Here is a 19201-nt window from a genome sequence, read left to right as displayed (position 1 = left end):
ACCACCGAAAAAGACAACCCCGCTCTAGCGCGCGCGTGAAGCTGGACACGGTAAATTTATTATTACACAGCAGAGTGGCACAGATTTGAGACACCCCCTACCGGTGTTTCATGAAGTACGTTTTTAAACACACAATTACTTACGTACAAAATTTTATCGTGGCCTCGCTTTCGGTCAGGGTTAGCTAGTTTAAGCCAAGTGGTTTATATAAAAATACGTTATTAAATAATGTATTTTTTAATATAATTTCTTAGTGAAAGGTCTGATTTCACTCTAATAACTAAAGTTTGCTCAATGTTTCTTGATTTACAGGAACAAAAAATTATGTACTAATCAAGATCTTACAATTTAAATTATCTGAATAAGTTGGAAACTTTACTCTAAAATTACATTAGTCAATTGCAGACAATGTAAAAAAAAGGAAATAAATAAATATATTATTTAAAAAAATTCATATTCTGTGGGAAATCCCCGACAGTACTGTAGATCCCTATTATGTGGGAAACACCCATTCTATGGAGAATACTATTCCTGTGGAGAAAAAACCTTTCTGTGGTTTAAGTCCCAGTCAAATGTACTGTTTGCTGGACTTCTTTGATGATATTAATTTTCTGGTTCAACATGAGTGGCAGAAAGAAGCACGTTCGTTGTATGGCTTTTATTTGAATATGCTGAGAACCAAAATAACTAACGTAATAAAAAATAGAGGTTTTTAAAAGTTTGTTTTAAAACCTATTTTTTGTTTAAAAAACGTGTTTTTTTAACTTGTTTTTTAAACCTGTTTTTTTTTTTCAAACCTGCTTGTGGTATAGAGGTTGTGGTAGAAGTGTTTTCAGACTGCTCGGGTCACTGAACAACAGCTAAGATTAAATATGCTCTGCAATCAAGATGGAAATGCTATGTCAGGGTGTCTTAAAAAATACATGTGAACCAATTTTAATAAAACTGTCTAACATATTTTTGATATCATAATATGATTGAGTAATAAGCAAAAATAAACATAATACTTAACATATCTATATTCACATGAAAGCGCCAATTTTGCATGACAGCTTGAATTTTTCATATATTTTGCACATTTAGGAAGAGAAACAAAACTGCAAGTTAAGTTACTGCTGGAAACCAAGGTTTCCGTCACTTCAAGCAAGGTTACTGTTAATATCGGGACTTTTTTTTCGTGACATTCACGACCAATCTTTCAGTTCTTTTTCGTGACTACCTTTACTTATAGCACACTAGATTTTCATATCCAACAGCAATGTGCGGTCGCTTATTAAATACCTTGGCTTTCATATTCATGCTGCAACAAAATTACGAACTGTTCAAGCAAGTGACAGAGTAATTAATTGCCTATGAAGAACTACGTATTACTCCACAAATTACAAAGAGCCTTACTTCCGCAGGTCAAAGCAATTTGCCTTCATCACAACAAATTTATGTTAATACCGACGACTGTGTCAAAAGGTTGGGATTATTGTTTGAGTAAATTCAGGTAAAATAGCCATTTCAAAATTTTTAAATTTATTGCCAACAGCATTCTCCACCAACTAAAAGTTCCAAAAATGTTCCTATGCCAAGATTCGTTCGTTTCTAGAGCCAAAAAAAAATTAATATCATTTTTGTATAATTATAAACACTATTTCGTCCTGCATACATACAACCACAAACTGGGATTACAAATGCCACAATTAAATATATACACATAACACATAAGCGGTTTTCACCCTACAAAACAGCTTTACGTCGTTACAGGCACAGGCAGCATGGAGAACGGGAGAGGGGGAGACACACCAGAGCAATTAAGAAACTGCGCGAAACCTAGGGGGAAAAAAACATTTAAGTGCTTCGAGACGAACAGGGCTGAAGATACTCCGGCGACGCCACCGTCGAGTGCCCCCGCAGAGGGGCAAAAAAAAAAAATCCGCGAGCGACTGTTTCTTCGTGACGTCGGAAGGAAGGGGTCTTGTAAGAATGCGCAGGGAAGGAGGGGGGGGGGGAAGAGCCGTGATGGATTGCAGATGAGCGCCTCGGCTGTTCCCGGAAGACGCTCGCTGTCTGGAGTCGGCGCGAGGTCGCCAGATACGAGCATCTCCCGTGGTCCAGCCGTCATCCATCATCCCCGCCGCAGGATACAAGGGCTGCCCGTACCCCTCCTTTTCGAGAATGCATAATCTAGCATCTCACCCCCAATTCCCCCCCTCTCCCATACCAAACAAACACTCCACGAACTCGTATCGCGCGCACCATGAAACTTATACGTCATCGCCCGGGACGTAACACGTAACGTTTCTTTGCTCTTCTTCGCCCGCGCGCCCAGCACACACCGCTCATTCCATCTCCATAAAGGAACGCGCACTGGGCTGTATCTCAACTCTTCCCAGGCGCCCATAATCCAGCCTTGAAGAACCCCTTTTGTTCGCATCAAAGGGGCGTACGAGATACTATATTGCCTCCTGAGGTGGTGGAAGCAGAGGGGGAGAGGGCTACTTCCGCGCCAGAATACAGAATCCAGTTTCCGCCACGGGGGAGCGAAGCAGGAACCAGAAAATTTTGCAGACTTTATCGCCACCTGCTTGGTGCTTTAAAGAAATGCCTACGGGTTCGGTGGGGATACAGTTTTTTTTGGGGGGAGGGGGGGGGGGGTAAGGAATGGCGTGTTGGTGGGTTTGAAAAATACAGAAAAAAAAATTAAAATTTGAATACTTGTGTTAAAAAATTAAATTGTTATAAACACTTAAAATAAAAAAAAAATAAAAAACACCGACATGTGGACCTAAGGAGAATTCCGTGGTTTCTCAAAATTTAAACCGTAGATGTTGAAAGAGATCACCTTGCATCACCCTTCAGTGAAGTAAAGCAAATTTTTTAACCCGTCGGGAAAAGGGGATTTTTTTATCACTCTCTCCCCACTCCTTTTTTCGCTACTTACACACATCCTTATCCGTACTCCGCACCTTGAGCTTATTTCAAGGTTATATGAACTGTTCTTTGATAATTTATCTGACAAAAACATTAAAAAAAACTACGTTATCAAGAACTGAATTGCTTTTACCAACATGGAGTTAATGCAATTTATATCTAAGTTACTACGAAATCAACTTCTTAATGACATTTTCAATACTTTACGGAAACGTCATTCAAAAATGTTAAATTTAGATGACGGCTAACTATTCAAAAACGTGCAAAAAATTCATTCAAAAATGTTTTTAGCAAATCGATGTTGCGCGTAACATTTTAAATAACACGCTGAATGTTACAAAACGTTAACATCGAGACTAGCAATGAAGATGTAAAAACGTTCACTTAAAAAGCTTAGTGCGGTAGCCACGAATATTTGAGTGTTTTATGGCATGACTTGTCTTCAATTCACGCCTCTGCCCATAGTCTATACTAATATTATAACGCTGAAGAGTTTGTTTGTTTGTTTGTTTGAACGCGCTAATCTCAGGAACCACTGGTCCGATTTTAAAAATTCATTCAGTGTTGGATAGTACATTTATCGAGGAAGGCTATAGGCTATATTATATTATCAATAACATTAGGGATCCTTACTAAACGTCCAATTTAAAATCAAATGCGTTGGAGGGGGTTAGATACAACATGCAGTACACGTACGAAGTGTGTGTTGACAATGCCGCAGGCGCTAGAAGTTTATTTCCTATTGCCTATTAACATTGTTGCCACGCACTAGATGCCTTATCATTCTTAATTTTCCCATACAAGTAAAAAACACCCGTGTGATATTAACGAAGCAATCAGTACCCTCATATAGAATACATAGAGATAGTGTGAAGTATATATGTAGATATAAAGAGATAAATACAGATAGAGAGAACATAGATATATAGGACTATAGATAAAGATAGAGATAAATATATATTTAGAGACATGGATAGATTATTTGTATATGTGTAACTACTTCAAACATATTACAAAACAAAACTGAATGAGGCATTGCAATACATGCCGAGCATTAGCTAGATGATGGAATCTTTTCAATATTAGTAACCCCTTATTTTTCAGTTTTTTTTCTATATTGCTTTATAGAGTCTAGATTACATACAGACCAGGTAAATAACTATAAACTGGCAGAACAACGTCTGTCGGAATATGAAAGTGATATAAATTATTTTGCACGCTTGACATTCAAATTAAGAAGACAATTACTAACTACATTTGATCTCTAAACAGTTCCGCTTCACCCTGTGTTCAGCCCGGGCAACGCTGGGTACTGCAGCTAGTAACTGATAAAAATGTCTCAGTAATAACTCGTGAAAAACACACACCTGACTACCAGTAGAGAAATAAGTCTCAGCCATCACAATGGCGGTCCACAATGCCTTAAATATGCAGGTGTATGCCAGTAACAGCAAGTCAAATTTACACGAGTTGATCGCAACCCATGCGTTATCAAATTTAGAAGGAAAAAATACTGCTTTTACATTTAAATACTTATTATTACAATTGGGGAACATCAGCATCAAAAATATAATGAGTTAGAAAGTGTATAGAACTGATATTTGTTTACTAATATCTACTAACTTCTTCGCTTTCTTTCATAAGTACACAATCTCAAAGATATCAGTCTGAAGTGTGTCTTAACGCACCACAGTTCCACAAATTCTCCACGCTGTAATTTTTTGCAAATGAAACAAATATTCATGTAAAATTTGATATTTGTAAATTTACATGAAACTTAATCCCCACATAATAGTGTTCGCATTTAAGCTTTGTGTCGCCCCAGTACCTCCACTAGTTAACGAGCATAACAAAATAAAATCAAATTACTGTACATTCGATTATCTTTTCAATGGTTTTAAAAAATTATGCTTGAATAAAACTTAATATATAAAATCATGCGCTCATTTTCGTTAAACAATACATAGTATTATCTCGAAACAGTGTATCATATATGCAAAAATAAATAACCACAGCCATGTGTTGTACAAGTTACAATATATTCCGTAGCAACTGGTTTCTAAAGGAATCTTCCTTTTTTCTTCTTAAAGTACATGATTTTTTTTCTATGTATTCAGCCACTTTGCCCCGCCTACCCGGGCACACACGGTGCGCGGAGCTTCAGGAAAAACAACGCGAATTGAACACTACAAGATTACCAAATGGGATCCGTTTTCAAACAGCGTTTAAGAGTTCGCTGAGGCCCGATAAGTAGTTTGGTTTCCGGATTAAGTTTTAAAACAGTACTTTTAGAAGAGTTAAAATGACTAAAAGGCTTATTTTCAGACCTTTTTTTTTTTTTTTAATATAACATCCGTTAGAGATACTTTTTGAAAGCACTCAAGAGACTTTCATTACACCTTTATCTTCAATTCTCCGCCATATTATGATTTCCGCTCAAATCTCATGTACCACGCACGACGAGAAGAGCTCCAGTTCGTAGCGATGCGCTTGAAAGCGATGCCGCGCTAGAAGCAACAGCGAGTCGCACTACCATCCCGCCTCGCCGACACAACTACACACATGACCAGTCGGGCCTTTTAAATTTATAAACGATAGACCAATCTCAATGAACTATGAAGGTGACTAAAAAAAATCAATGATAGACACTCGTAATTGGACACATAATCGCCGCACTTGTCATAGCTTTTAACAAGTTTCATCGAGAGAGAAAAATGTGACGCCTGGGAATGAAATCGCACATCAACACCAACGCGAAAGTGCAAGTGCAATGTCATGCAAGCGACAAGCCACAGCCATATACTTGAAGCGTTGGTTATCACTGTGCCAAATATGGGCTACTGGGAACAGCTGCGCAACAACTAAATTTCCAAAGGGGGGGGGGCAATATACCTTTTTATAAAGAATCATTGATCCCCCCCTATTGAAGCGGGGCGTCAGGGGGTCCTCGCCCGGGAAAATTTGTATTTCAAGGTGGAAAATGGTGCTATTTAAGCATTTTTATTATATAAAAATTGATAACACAGCACTTTCTTTGCCCCCGTTTGCCCCCCCCCCCCCCCGTTGTTGCACCCCTTACTGGGAAGATGATCAACACCATCCCAACGCGAAATTTCTGCAAACGTTTTTGGGTGCGGTCGAGCACTATCGTCCACCAACACTATTCCAGAAGTTGGAAGGCTCAGAACCTTGTCCAGGACGTGTCGTTTTGAGTTGCGTCTCAAATTGTTTGACGGCATTTTCTACCACAGCCTTCATATCCAACTGATCTAGCGGAACAGTCAACTGCAGCTCAACTGAACACCTGCTCACAACGCCACAAGAATTATGTTGTTTTATCTACGCTCATTTCTCGCACAGGTGCAGAGTTAATTCTCTGCCGAAATACCCTGGCAGTTTGAAGACAAAGAGGATGTGAGGGAAAACGCTAAAACAAAGGGGGGGAAATGGGGGTGGTCATAATTTATTGTAGCAGTCCACGTGTGGCGCAGGTGTCGGTGACAGGCCGACATGGCGCCTCCACGACGAATATGCATCACCAGTGGCGCCATTCGCGTCGTCGCTGTGCATCGATTCGGCGACTGCGGTAGTTGGAAGGGTAAAGCTGTCAAAATCAGCGGGGGTAGGATTCGAATAGGAATATTCCGTAATCCACGCAAACGATGGTGTTTGATGAACGAGGACCCAAAAAACCGCCACAAGCTTTTTTAACTAAACAAATCACAAAGGCGAATTAAAAAAAAAAAAGATAGGTGAGCTTTCAAACATTTGGAATACAAAAACATGTTACGGGTTTATCTCAGTAATGCGGGATGAGAAATGAGTCGCTCGCTGTAACTTCTAGCGCGGTATCGTCTCTACTCGCAAGACTGTCCGCCCTCAGTAAATACACTCCACTCCGATATCTTACGCAGTTTTCAAATAGCTTTGTTTCTTGTAAAGCTCTGCAAACGTACGTGCGCCCAGTAAGCATGTTAACGAATTTACGAAAACCTTTATAATATATATGGTCTTTCAAAATAGGTTGTATACAATCTTCGCTTTATTTAAGCAGGTTCAACCATTGTCACACAATATACTAATGTACCTACCTACATATACATTCTAGTTAATGGAAATTGAACACTTTAAGCAACCGAGTTCAGCGAAATATTTATTAGCACTCAAGACCTCGCCGCACATGACATATTCTATCGGCGGTCTGTTGCATGCTTGAAATAAGCCTTGAACACAATCCCTCCTATAATTCACACACCCCTGATGCAGCGTTATTTTCAGCCGGCCTCCAAACCGCCTCGAGAAACTGACCTTCCTCAGACTCGCCACACCTCGATGCCTCCCGGTCGTGACACGGAAAAAACGACAAGTCATTCACGGATCGGATGGGGGCGAGGAAACCGAGCGGAAATTGCCGTCGTCCGGGTTTTAAGTCAGCGACGCAGCGACCCGGAACAGAATACCGTCGGGAATCTCCCAGCTGGAAGGAAGGCGCCAAATGATTACCATGGAGGCGCGGTGTGAATCCTGACATATCGCTCCGATATGTAATTTAAAGGCCCCGTCTACCTGGACGAGCAGGACTCCAAGAAAAAAAAAATAACAGATTTGAAAACTAGCCTGATCGCCGGGCATCCATTTGAAGTGCAACATCTTAGCTCTAGGTACTGTAGGGCCGCGACGTCTTGGCGTGTCGTTTTGCGGGGAAGCGGGGAAGAGTAAATGAGAGGGGAAGCAGCTGCGCGCGCACATCAGCCGCTATGCGGTTCATAGCAAAAACATCAGGCGCCACGCTCTCAGTCTGAAGTGAACAATGGAGCCCGACGCAGGACGTTCAAGATACAATAAAGTAATACATAGTGGGGAGAGGGAAATTAGAAGTAGTGTAATCCAGTGTTGTGATGAAGAAGCTGCCAACATATGTCTGCTAGTACCTCTAACAAATGCAACCGAAAGAGCTGCGCGATACACAGGTATAAGCCAAAGATCAGTTTCGCGCATCCGAAAACACAACAGAGAGACGCCAAATAAAAAACAAACAACAACATTATAAGTTTTTCAACGCATTCCCCGTAATTTCACCCGCGGTTTGTTTGTTTTGCATTTGGCAATTTTCCAAACTTTCTGCACCGCTTGTTAGAATATGTTTTATCTACAAGTGTAGCCGATATTGCTACACATTATATTGCATTATATTACATGATATTATATTACATTATATACATTATATATTGCATTATATATTTTATGATATATATGATTTTATGATATATATAAATGTTTATTAATACATTATTTATTTATCACTCCTTTATTTGACCGTTAAACAGCCTCTCATGTTTAATTATTCATTTCAAGCCAAAAAAAAAAACTGGGAAACGTTTGTTGTCAGTTGATGACTTTGATAGAAGAGTGATCAGACACACTAGCCACGAATTTTGTGCAGTAAAAAAACGACAAGGAAACTACTGCCAGTTTTGAAAGAAAAAATTCGGATGGAGTTAGGGAAAGACATCGCTGCGTAAAATACTCAAAGAAATGGGTTTTGTGTGGAGAAGAAGCCAAAATAAGCGAATGCTTCTTCTCGAAAGATCTGACGTTGTTGCTTGGCGATAACGGTAGCTGACTCAGATGAAACAGTGCAGGGAGACTGGGAAGAATATATTTGACATGGATGAATCCTGGGTTGACACTAATTTAACCTTTCAGAAATGTTGGCAAAAGAAAGGTGACGTTGAAGGTGTAGGTAATGGCAACAGGAAATGCAGCGCACAGGCTGATAGTTTTAAGCGTTGGTTCTAGGCAGGGTTTCCTTCCTGGAGCCTCTCTTGTTTATAAAGCAAGCACAACAACAGGAGACTATAAAATACGCGAGGATGGTTTGTTATAAATATGGTTTTCGGACCCCTCGAAATTACTAAAATGGTTCTTTCAGAGTGCTGTTATGGAAAAAATACCAACCCGTGTGCATAAAAGTGGTAAGGTTCTTGAAGTGCGTGAAAGTGTCATGTCGATCGTCTTCACATTTCAGCCAAACCAAATGGAAAAGTAAGCATCAGCGAGGGAGTTAGCTGCAAGTCTTAATTAATTGTGTTTTCTACAGCAACCCACAATTACAAATTTAGTTCTTAACTTTTAAAGTATTGTATATCTATGTTTAACTATGTTTAACTAAGCTGCCCAGTCGAGCAAATAGTACGCTACCTTTAAATAATAAATTACCGTAAAGCATTATCGCATCTTTGTATCATTAAGATCTGCGCTGTGTTGCACCGTACGTGAGATTGTTCTCGACCAATGTTTTCGGAACGGCATGGAGACTTCCAGGCCGTTGTTATCTGCGGAGCAGACAAGGAGGGACGTGTCGATTACAAGGTCGCTGAGCTCTAGGGAGTCGACCCGCCAAGACGTCGCGGCCCTACTTTATATAAGGCATCTGGTGGGAGTAATTTCGTGGATGGAACGAAAATGTTAACAGCGGTGCTGCAACCTGTGGCAGATTGCGCAAACCAAAGTTCACAAAGCCAAAGGTAAACAAGTATTATCTGTAATGAATTTTTAAAAAGCTGGGCAGTATTTTTTTAATTTCCTTTTTGAAAATCAGGTCAAAAGCCTGGGCTTATTTTTCAAGTCTTTTTCGCTTTTATCGAGACGTTTCATTATATAGTTTAAAATTTCGGTCTGCTAATCAAATGATTCAATAGTCGACGCAGCTGCTCCGGCAGCGAATTCTAGCGGCGGGTGCGGAAACTACGTGAGATTCGCGACAAGAAATTTAGTTGAAACACAATTTGTTCGTTACCAAGGTTAGATTTTGCACATCTCTGGCGAATACTTAAAGACTCACATCACCCCCCCCCCCTTTTTTTTTCTTCCATTATCGTGAAGCATGTCGTATTCAAATTTATGACGTTTTCTCTCAGTTTCAGTTATGCTGCAGGTTGATGGAATCTCAATAGCTCGACGGCGCGACGCGAATATGCGATGGATGAGAAAGCAAAATATCGCTTCGTTGTGAGCGAGCCAACAATTGTTTTCACCCGCGTGACAAAGGTTAAAAAAAAAATGTTTCTCGCCATCAGGCATGTGTCAAAAATACGAAAGCCCAATGCACACGTCCGCTGAGCTGCTATACGGGCGGCATCTGGCCCATCAGTAACCACAATTTTACATACAACACGAGAACAAATGTGGTGACGTTATACAAAATATTTTAAACTCACTCCTATACAGTAACGAGCCAATTCTATAATTTAATAATTTGAAAATTACACAGTTTTCCAAACCAACTACTTAATATTTTAAATTATGTTTCTGGATCTATATGTATTTTAACTTCTTAAGATAAATTTGTTTTATTATTACGAGAGCAGCATGAGCTGCATTAAATTTTTTTTCGCATGTAATTCTGATACACACAATATTGCAAATGAGGTATTAAGTTTCTCTGTTTCCGTGATGAATAAATGACACCTCATCTGGATGTCTAAATCAGTAATTTTACTGATAAACCACAGTACTTTTAATATTTATATGGGAATATAAATATGTATGAACACATTTCAGAGCTTGCACAGACAAATTTAAGTGAACCAAACCTTGACAATACACCAATGATTTTATTAACACTCCACCCGCCTAACCATCTTTCGAAAACAAAAAGTTTCGACGCTCTTTAAAACTACGTCGGTACCGCCACGTATAAGTATTTCTATTAATTTCTAAATCGGGAAATCTGTCGCGTCTGCCACGTACCTAAGTTGATGTACAAACGTCAAAGGTTATTGGCTAGCAAAATATTCGCATCCATAACAGTCCCAACGAGATTTTCCACTACTAGATTTTATTTATCAGTTTGGAAGTGATTTGTGAAAATTTCGACAGTTACCATGTCCACAGAATTGTCATATAAGTATAAACTTTTGTGTTGACGATGGTTTTGGGGTATATGGTCCATAAAACGAAAAACTATATACAAATTTCCCGTAAGTCGCACCATGGTAACAGCTGCAATATGTAGTTTATAGCATTGCAATTAATGCCACTGGAATTAAATAGATTCCGAAAAGATTAATCGAGGATATCACTAAGTTCATAAGCTGATTGTTAACTTTCGCAGAAGTAATTAAAATAACCTTCGTGTATCTGCCAGTACTGCAGTTTCAAGTGTTGGGTTCACAGCCGCTCGAAAATGACCTTGTGCGCGCCAACCCTGAATACACTGCATACGCAAGCAAAGCAGAACTGCAAGGTTGTCCTACTTCGACACATCCACAAATGCTGACCAAGAGATGTGCAGACGTCACACGGGAAAAAAAAATAAACACCGTTCCAAGCATTCCACGCCCAACGAAACGCGTTACCACGCCATAGCTTGAGCGTAAGAGAAAACTAAAATTACAGAAATATAATTAGACTGACATTCTCGTAATGATATAACGCAAATACCCATTTAAACATGAAAATCTCAATAATCTATATATCTACATAATAATAATTTCACGTTTTAAGTACAGAAACACCATTTCGAAACCGTCGAAAAATATTTAGTTTTAAATAGCGTAAGACAATTTCAAAACAATTTTGAACTTTCCAGACTGACTACCCTAATAAAAAAATTTAATAAACCCTGTAATAAAAAAAATTAACGTATATAATTGCTTGGTTATATTCATTCATCAAGGCAAATTAACTGTTACAGGATATTGTTTAACAAAGCAAAATGTTATCTACATGAATAATAGGTCTGCAAAGGTGAAACATAACGCTAAGAAAAATATCTACAAGTATTTATGCCTTTCTGTCATCTTCACAGTACCGTATGGATAAATATTACGTTATCTTGTTGCCACTGGTGATAAATGCGGTTTAGATGGGAGGCAAATCTTTGATGTCATTAAAATACCTTAGGACTTAACCAAACTCGCTACTGTCGAGTTACCAACAAATCATAAACCAAACCCCACGAAAATTTAGGTTCCGTTTCTTAAAGGGTTCATAACATCTTAACCGCCTATGGTTAAGTTTTTAACACTTTAGTCGCTATAAAATGACAGAAAAAATTATACATCACGCCGTGTTTGAGGCCTTGCCTGATGATATATCGTTCAGTTTTCGTTATTGAAAGATAATAGTTTTTCCTACTACCGTAGGTTGACTATGTAAGCGTATGGAATGTGCTTTAATGGTAAAGTTGACTGAAAATTATTAGATGTAGCTGTTTCATCACAATCGTGGATGTTTTCAGGTCCGGGTCTCAGGTTCAGAATTATATTTACCTTCTAGGTGATAAACAAAAAATTAAACAATAACAATTTTCAAAAAAAAATTGTTGCTCGGATGTAAATATTAGAGTTCAAAACCACGTAGCCTACTTAATTTAAAGAAAATCAATTTTCACTTCTTACGGCATGAATTATTTAATTTTTTTTAAATCACGAATTATTCATATAAATATATGGGGTTTGACAAACTCATATAGCATAATAATTTTAGATATTGTTATTTATTATGTCGGACAAAGAAGGGCGTTTGCGAAACAAAAAGTTTTTATATGAAAATAGTAATTTTATTCAGTAAAATTTATTTCATGATTGGGTTGTGCGATATAACTCAATTTTCTTTTTCAATGGGAAGGTTTGTAATAATGTAGATTTTCGTACCAATCACAGTAATTTAAAAGTTAATGAATTTAAGGCCGGCTTGCACAGTCGTGACTTGAGACGAAGTGGAGTATGCTTCCATTTGATTAACCTGCCAAGTTTTTTCTCGGACTTGACTCAACTGACTCTGCAAGCGGCCCTAAGTGTGAAAATCAACGCTACCAAGTTTTCGACATTTTTTTCTAATAAAAACTTTATTGTTACTACATTATTTTATCGTTAATCGCAAAGGAGCCGCAAATAAATTTATGTTGCACCAATAGTATAAAAATACGTATTTATAGCGAAGACATTCGTTTATTTGAACATTAGCATATGATTGAAATATAAATGTTTGTTTATTAAAAATGAACTTTTTAATACACGCCCAACGACTTTGAAAGATACCCAAGCGTTTTATAACAATACCACAGTTGAAATAGCGAATGATTATTTTCGAGACAAATGTCCCGAGAGGCATTTCCACCGTTCACGCCTAAAAGCGCGCCGGTCCCGAGAACACGCAAGACGATTGTGAGGAAACGGCTACATCCACTAACGTTTGGTAAACATATATTTGATAATTTAACTTAAATGCATATTACATACGCTTATATTATCCACTTACGGTAGTTGAGGGAAAAAATATTCGATAACTAAAACTGAACTTACACACTTCAAAAACACTGAGTTTTTTTTTTACTGCCATACTATCGTGACTGAAGTGGTAAAAAACTGAACCTAAGAATTTCTGGAGTTTGATTCGTTGGTTACACGTCGATGACGAGTTTAGTCCACAGCAGCGCACCATTATACATGGTTTTTAAAAGCGCCTAGTAGCCCCAAGCAAGATATGTTGACTGACGGACGTCCAAAAGCTAGGTACTGTGATTTTCAGAGCCATGAAATAAATAAATGTACAAGCTGTGGTTAAGAGCCTTAAACCTGAAGTCACCTAATAGGATTAAGTGGCTATGGATGCACGATTACGTCCATTGAAATAACCAAGAAGAAAAACAATATGTTTCTACCAATTCTAAATTTTAAAACACCTTGATATAGCTGGTAATTTTGTAAAACGAAAGCAACAGATCTGATAATTTATATCACATCTGAGTCATCCAACTTGACTCAAATTACAGCTCATTATACCAAATATGTAGCCCCAAATGTTGACGTATCCTTATGCCACTGATGTTCTACCAATGCAAACATCTGTATCATGCTCTGCGAGTGGAGAGAAATGGGTACCGACGGCACTTCCTTTCAACCGGAGCGTGCGAGAAAACTAATACCATTGAATATATATAATGTATAGAAGTCGCGAGCCCAGGTTAAATTTTCTGTCCGGTTTCTCAGAAGAATTGTTGTAGTTCCAAGCTCCGCCGCTGCGATCGCTATCATCGCTGTGTATCGGCCGTATACGCCCCTGGCGGTATTTGGCAGAACTAGGTTAACCAGCCCAGTCGTGGCATCCTTCACCCCCCACCCCCCTCTACTAAAATACCAGACCAACGATTCAAATTACCCGGCAGGTCTTATCAGCATCGTTAGGCGACCTTGAAGAGGAGCTTCCCTTACCGTCGCTTTGAGAATGATGAAATCCCAAAAGAAGCTAGCCACGGAAATCACTGAATGATGGGATTCTGTACCCGAGTGAAGTGAAAATTAGCTATTAAAACTTTGTATTGAGCCAATAGCCAGTGTTCCGTTCAAAATATGGTTTTATTTTAAAAGTAAATTCTTATTTAAACTATATTTCGCGTTTGTACAAATTTACTTTTAGATATTGGCAAGGAAAATCAACATACCTTAAACAACCTTCTCTTATTCAATGTTATCTATTAAGTAGTAAAAGGGGTAGATATTATTTTTAAAAATAAATAAAATGGAACCCACTAAATCAGTATTGGCAATATATATATATATATATATATATATATATATATATATATATATATATATATATATATATATATATATTCAATATTAAAATTTTTTATATTTAACTTTTGTCGGTAATAAAAATTCAGGATGATTTTGGTTTAATTGGTTTACGTATATTGCTATATTTTCTAAATCACATAGAAAAGTGAAAAGAGTACATCAGTGAAAATTCAAAAATTTAGTTTAAGTAATACTAGCCATACCAAAAAATCAATATGCGGGATAAGAAATTTGGTAACTGCTCTACATTTAAAATAAAAATGCATTGGTTACATGAATATTGAAATGGATGCGTAATAAGGCATATAATGTTATTATCCTAAGCATGACTATAACTAAAAAAAATTACAGTAATTTAAAACGATGGCAGTCTTAACATACAATAAGTGCGTGAGTCTTAGTTTATTTTTTAATTGTCTTCTTCGTCAGATGGAAAAGAGTTAAGATTTCATCAAGGAAAAATATATTCTCAAAGTCACTAAACCGGGAGATAGAAAATAAGGTAGGTTATTAATTTTAAATAAAAGTTAAAATAGGCTTACGCTAAACCAATTAAAAATAAGCCGTAAAAATATTTTTATTTATTAAATATGTTCTATACTTGACAGTTCTTTGTGTATAATTCTTCAATAATCTTTGAAATTTAATACATACTTTTCTTAAAATGGTAGAATATCAGCAATACCCGTAAATTACGTGAGCAAAGCCACGGGTTATTAGATACACTTACTATAAAATAAAAACAACTATACATTTGTAGTTCACGAATGTGATATTTTGTTTATTGCTTCACAACATTCATTTGCCAGTCTCAAATTTCATCGTACCACTTGTCAGAAATGTCACCAAAAATGAGAGATAGATTTTTTTTGACGAATTTCAATTACGAGGAAACCTTTTGCAAGACTTTTTTCTTCGCAGTAGTCACTGGGACACCATTAATTTAAATCCACTAAGATAATAAAATTGTATGTATAATGATTTGTTTTTGTATATTTATATAACTTCCCAACCAATTTTTAATGATTTTCATGTGAATAAAAACTTGTAAAGCAATTTAATTAACTGTGCCATAATACTTCTGATTAGATGGAAATACAAACTTTTCATCCGTAATATACGATTGTAAAATATATTTATATTGCAAAATAATATTCACTGTTCAAATGCAAATTTAAATAGATTATCCATACATGTTTCCTGCTAATTAATGGTTTAACATAATAATTTTTAGTATAAAATCCTTTTTCTCTTGTGTTAAAATGGGTTGCTAAAATGAGGAATTATAAATATATCACTTACAAAGTCCGTGCACAGATTTACACAAAACAGCAACGTAGATAATCTTTTTTGGTAGTTTCTAATTTTCTGCCCTGAATAACATGAATTTGGTTGAATTCATACCAAAGTGAATTTTTTGAACAACTTAAATTGATGTCATAAATAAATATTTGTTTTATATTAAAAATCCACAAACTGTTTTTAAAATATAATATTTATCACGCCAGATGGAATAATAAACAAAAAATAGCTCTTATATGTTGTCTGTGTTTAAAGTATTGTATTATATTTCATGGAAATAATATTTACCTTTCGGTTATTAAAAGAAAATATATTTGTATTCAAAATACTTGCGCATCGTTTTTACGAGCATAACTTGTGTATCTAACCTCAAAGCAAGGAATATAAAGAGTGGCAACTCAATGCTATAACACAAACTCTTATTTTCTTTGGAGATCCGGGAAATGTGCGTTATTTATAAGCAACTTAACATAGTAAATCGTTAACTTTTTAGATCTATGTTGGCAAAATTTTTTTTTTTGTGGTCATTCGTTACTGGGAATATTCACCATATAACGTTTCAGATTATTTATTTTGAATTACGAAACAACAAAAACATTATGTAAAAATGCTTCATCTTATGTTAAAAAAATTATAAACTGCATAGCTACAAAGTATGACATCATACCATTAGTTTCAGTTACTAATAACAACACGTGCACGCGTTTGAACAGTCATCGCAGCCATAGTTGTTTCATAGCTACCAAAATCATTCAACGTTGTCAAGAATTTATTATTCCAAATTATGTTTTGCCATTTTACTCAATGCGCCACTCCGTTAACACATTTTATAAATTCTGAACTACGAATGTCAGTATTTTTTTTTTTTACGTTATTACGTTTAAGAAATTTCTGTAGTTTTCTTATAATTAAAACTTAATTTTTGATGTTGGCATCTTTTAACCGCACTTTTTTTTTTTTTTCGGTGGCCGTACTCCTCCAATTCAGTTGCGCCCGCCCGTATCTAAGCGCTCGGATTTCAACAAAAGGCACCGCCTCTCGATAGAGTGAGACAGAGAATTACGCGCACGACCTTGAAAAAAACGACGCTACAGCGCTCTGGCGTGGAAGCTGGTAACTACGAGTACCCTCTTGTGGAAAGAAGAGCTGTCTAGCGGCGGAGCTAACAACTACCACAGTTTTGGATCCGAAAATTGGAATAATAAATCCTATCCCCTCGCGACTTCTATAAGTTATATATATTCAATGCTAATACTCAATAGAGTACAATAATTTCAAAAAGGAATAAGTTGCACAGACGGATCCCATCTCGAATGTCGCCTTGAGTTTATTCGAAAGCTGGATGGAAAATGTTCGTGCACGTATCACACACGCCGCAGCATTTCGTTGATCAATAGACGGCGTTGTTCAAAAGGAACTCTATTTTGTGCGGGCGAAACAAAAAACACGACTGAATAATGCTCCCGCTGGAACTTCAAAGAAAAAAACAGCCCGACAACATATAGTTTTCTGTTCGCACGGCGAAGTAAAAGAACAATGTCGCAACGGAGCGGATACGTGACTACCGACTGAGTCCCGCAGCACGGGCGTGGTTCATGGAAGGTCCAGGGACTAACAAGCGACACACGTCCGGGCGGCGTCGGGTCGCCGGATGACGTCAGTCAGCGACCCGCCCAAGGTCGCCGCCCTGGCACCAGGCGCCAGGCGCCAGGACTTACAACGGGCACAAAAAAAGAAAAGGAAGATATACCGCAGGTTTGTTATTAGGCCCGTTCTACACTGACACGGAAACAGACGGATCGTGTATACCGAAACAAATCTCACGGAACAAGATTATACAAAAGCACGAAGCCGGACCCGCACGGGTTAGCTCGGCAATGCTGAGCTTTTCAGTTTACGTTACTCCGTGCGACCAATAGAAGCCGAGTATTAGGCGGTGGTAGCCCCCCTTTTTTTAATGTTCTAAATAATTCAATAATTGTTTCAAGTACAATAAAAAACTTTGACGTTTGTTTCTATTATAAATGTAAATTCAACCCGTACTTTAATCTGAAATATTCTTTTTATTAAATTAATAGTTCGTAACTTTAAAACGAAATATCATTGGTTGCCATTTGTTACGTTTCCATGCTTTGGGGAAGCAGGACATACGTATAGTATAATGTTCTGGAAGATTCGTCTCAGTTTACGTGCCACTGTAGAACGGACATTATGGGACCATGTAAGGTATGCAGAGCTTCAAGGAAAACCACGCGATTGGAAATCTGCTTCTGCTATCTGGATGTATAAGTAGTTCGATTTCCGTACTTCCTTTTCAAACTGTTATTTTAGGAGAGTGAAAGGTTAAAAAGAGTGTTTTCAGGATAGACAAGAAACGACCGGTAAAATTTAAGTGCCCAAGAGCCCTTTATTTTAATTACTCCACCATATAGTTAATGATTACCACTCAAAATTATTAGTTGTATGTACTACGAGAACACAGCGCGCCAGTTCAGAGCCTTGCGCTTAGAGGCGGTAACGCGCTAGAAACACCAGCGGACGTCGCACTATCATCTCGCCTCAATAACAGACACCCACAAATAGGCCGACCCATTACAAGTCAGTTCAAAAACCATGTGAATAGATTTATTATCAATCAGGTCAACATACTAATAATACTAACCCACGCGTTTCAATGCATAACTAGAAATACATTTTTTAAAATTCCCGTTCAGTAAATTATTATTGGAGAAGGAATCCGCCGTGTATATAATAAGGGACTATCCCGGAATTTGCCTGAATTTCACGAAACCATATGGAAAATATAAATCGAGATGACACCCTGGATGGCGCGGGATGACGACACTGTCCCCAAACGCGCTCGTGAATTCTAGAAGTGGCGTCTGGGCATATATAAGCCCAGGACGTCAGCCTCCGGGAGTTGAGTTGAGAGTTCAGTTCCGGGGAGATAAAGCCGCGGGTGCGACGGAGTTCCTGGGCGAGGGGTTCCTCGGCGATAGTTGGGTGGCGAGAGTCCCGAGCAAAGTTCCGAGCGAAGCATCGAGTGGACCCGAGCGAAGCATCGAGTGGATCCTCGGCAAAGGGAAGGGCGGCGGCGGTGGCGGCGGCGAAGGGAAGTGCGGCGGCGGAGGTTCACGAGGGGCGCTGCGGCGAGAGTTGCGCCAGAGGTGCGGCCCAGCGAGGTGTGCGGTGTGTAAAAACCGAGTGACTGGGGAATAAACATTTCTTAAGGTGTAACTGATTATTAGGCATTTTTAGAAGATTATTTGTTAGTGATGTAAATATTGGCAATCAATAAAACTGTGTAGTAAAAATTTTTAATTGGGCTATCCATTTACGAACCCAATAGATTGCCCTCGACGATTACTGTTTTAATAATCGTAAAGATATTTTAA

The 19201-nt window shown here is 37.9% G+C and overlaps 1 long non-coding RNA gene across 2 annotated transcripts in view; it reads right to left on the bottom strand.

The window, feature by feature from the left end:
- Positions 1 to 19201, bottom strand: part of LOC134534734 (uncharacterized) — a 376369-nt gene that overhangs the window by 306259 nt on the left and 50909 nt on the right. The window lies entirely within an intron of this gene.

This window comes from Bacillus rossius, chromosome 8 (assembly GCF_032445375.1).
Source record: "Bacillus rossius redtenbacheri isolate Brsri chromosome 8, Brsri_v3, whole genome shotgun sequence".
NCBI lineage: Eukaryota > Metazoa > Arthropoda > Insecta > Phasmatodea > Bacillidae > Bacillus > Bacillus rossius.
This window is presented reverse-complemented; position numbering and strand designations above follow the sequence as displayed.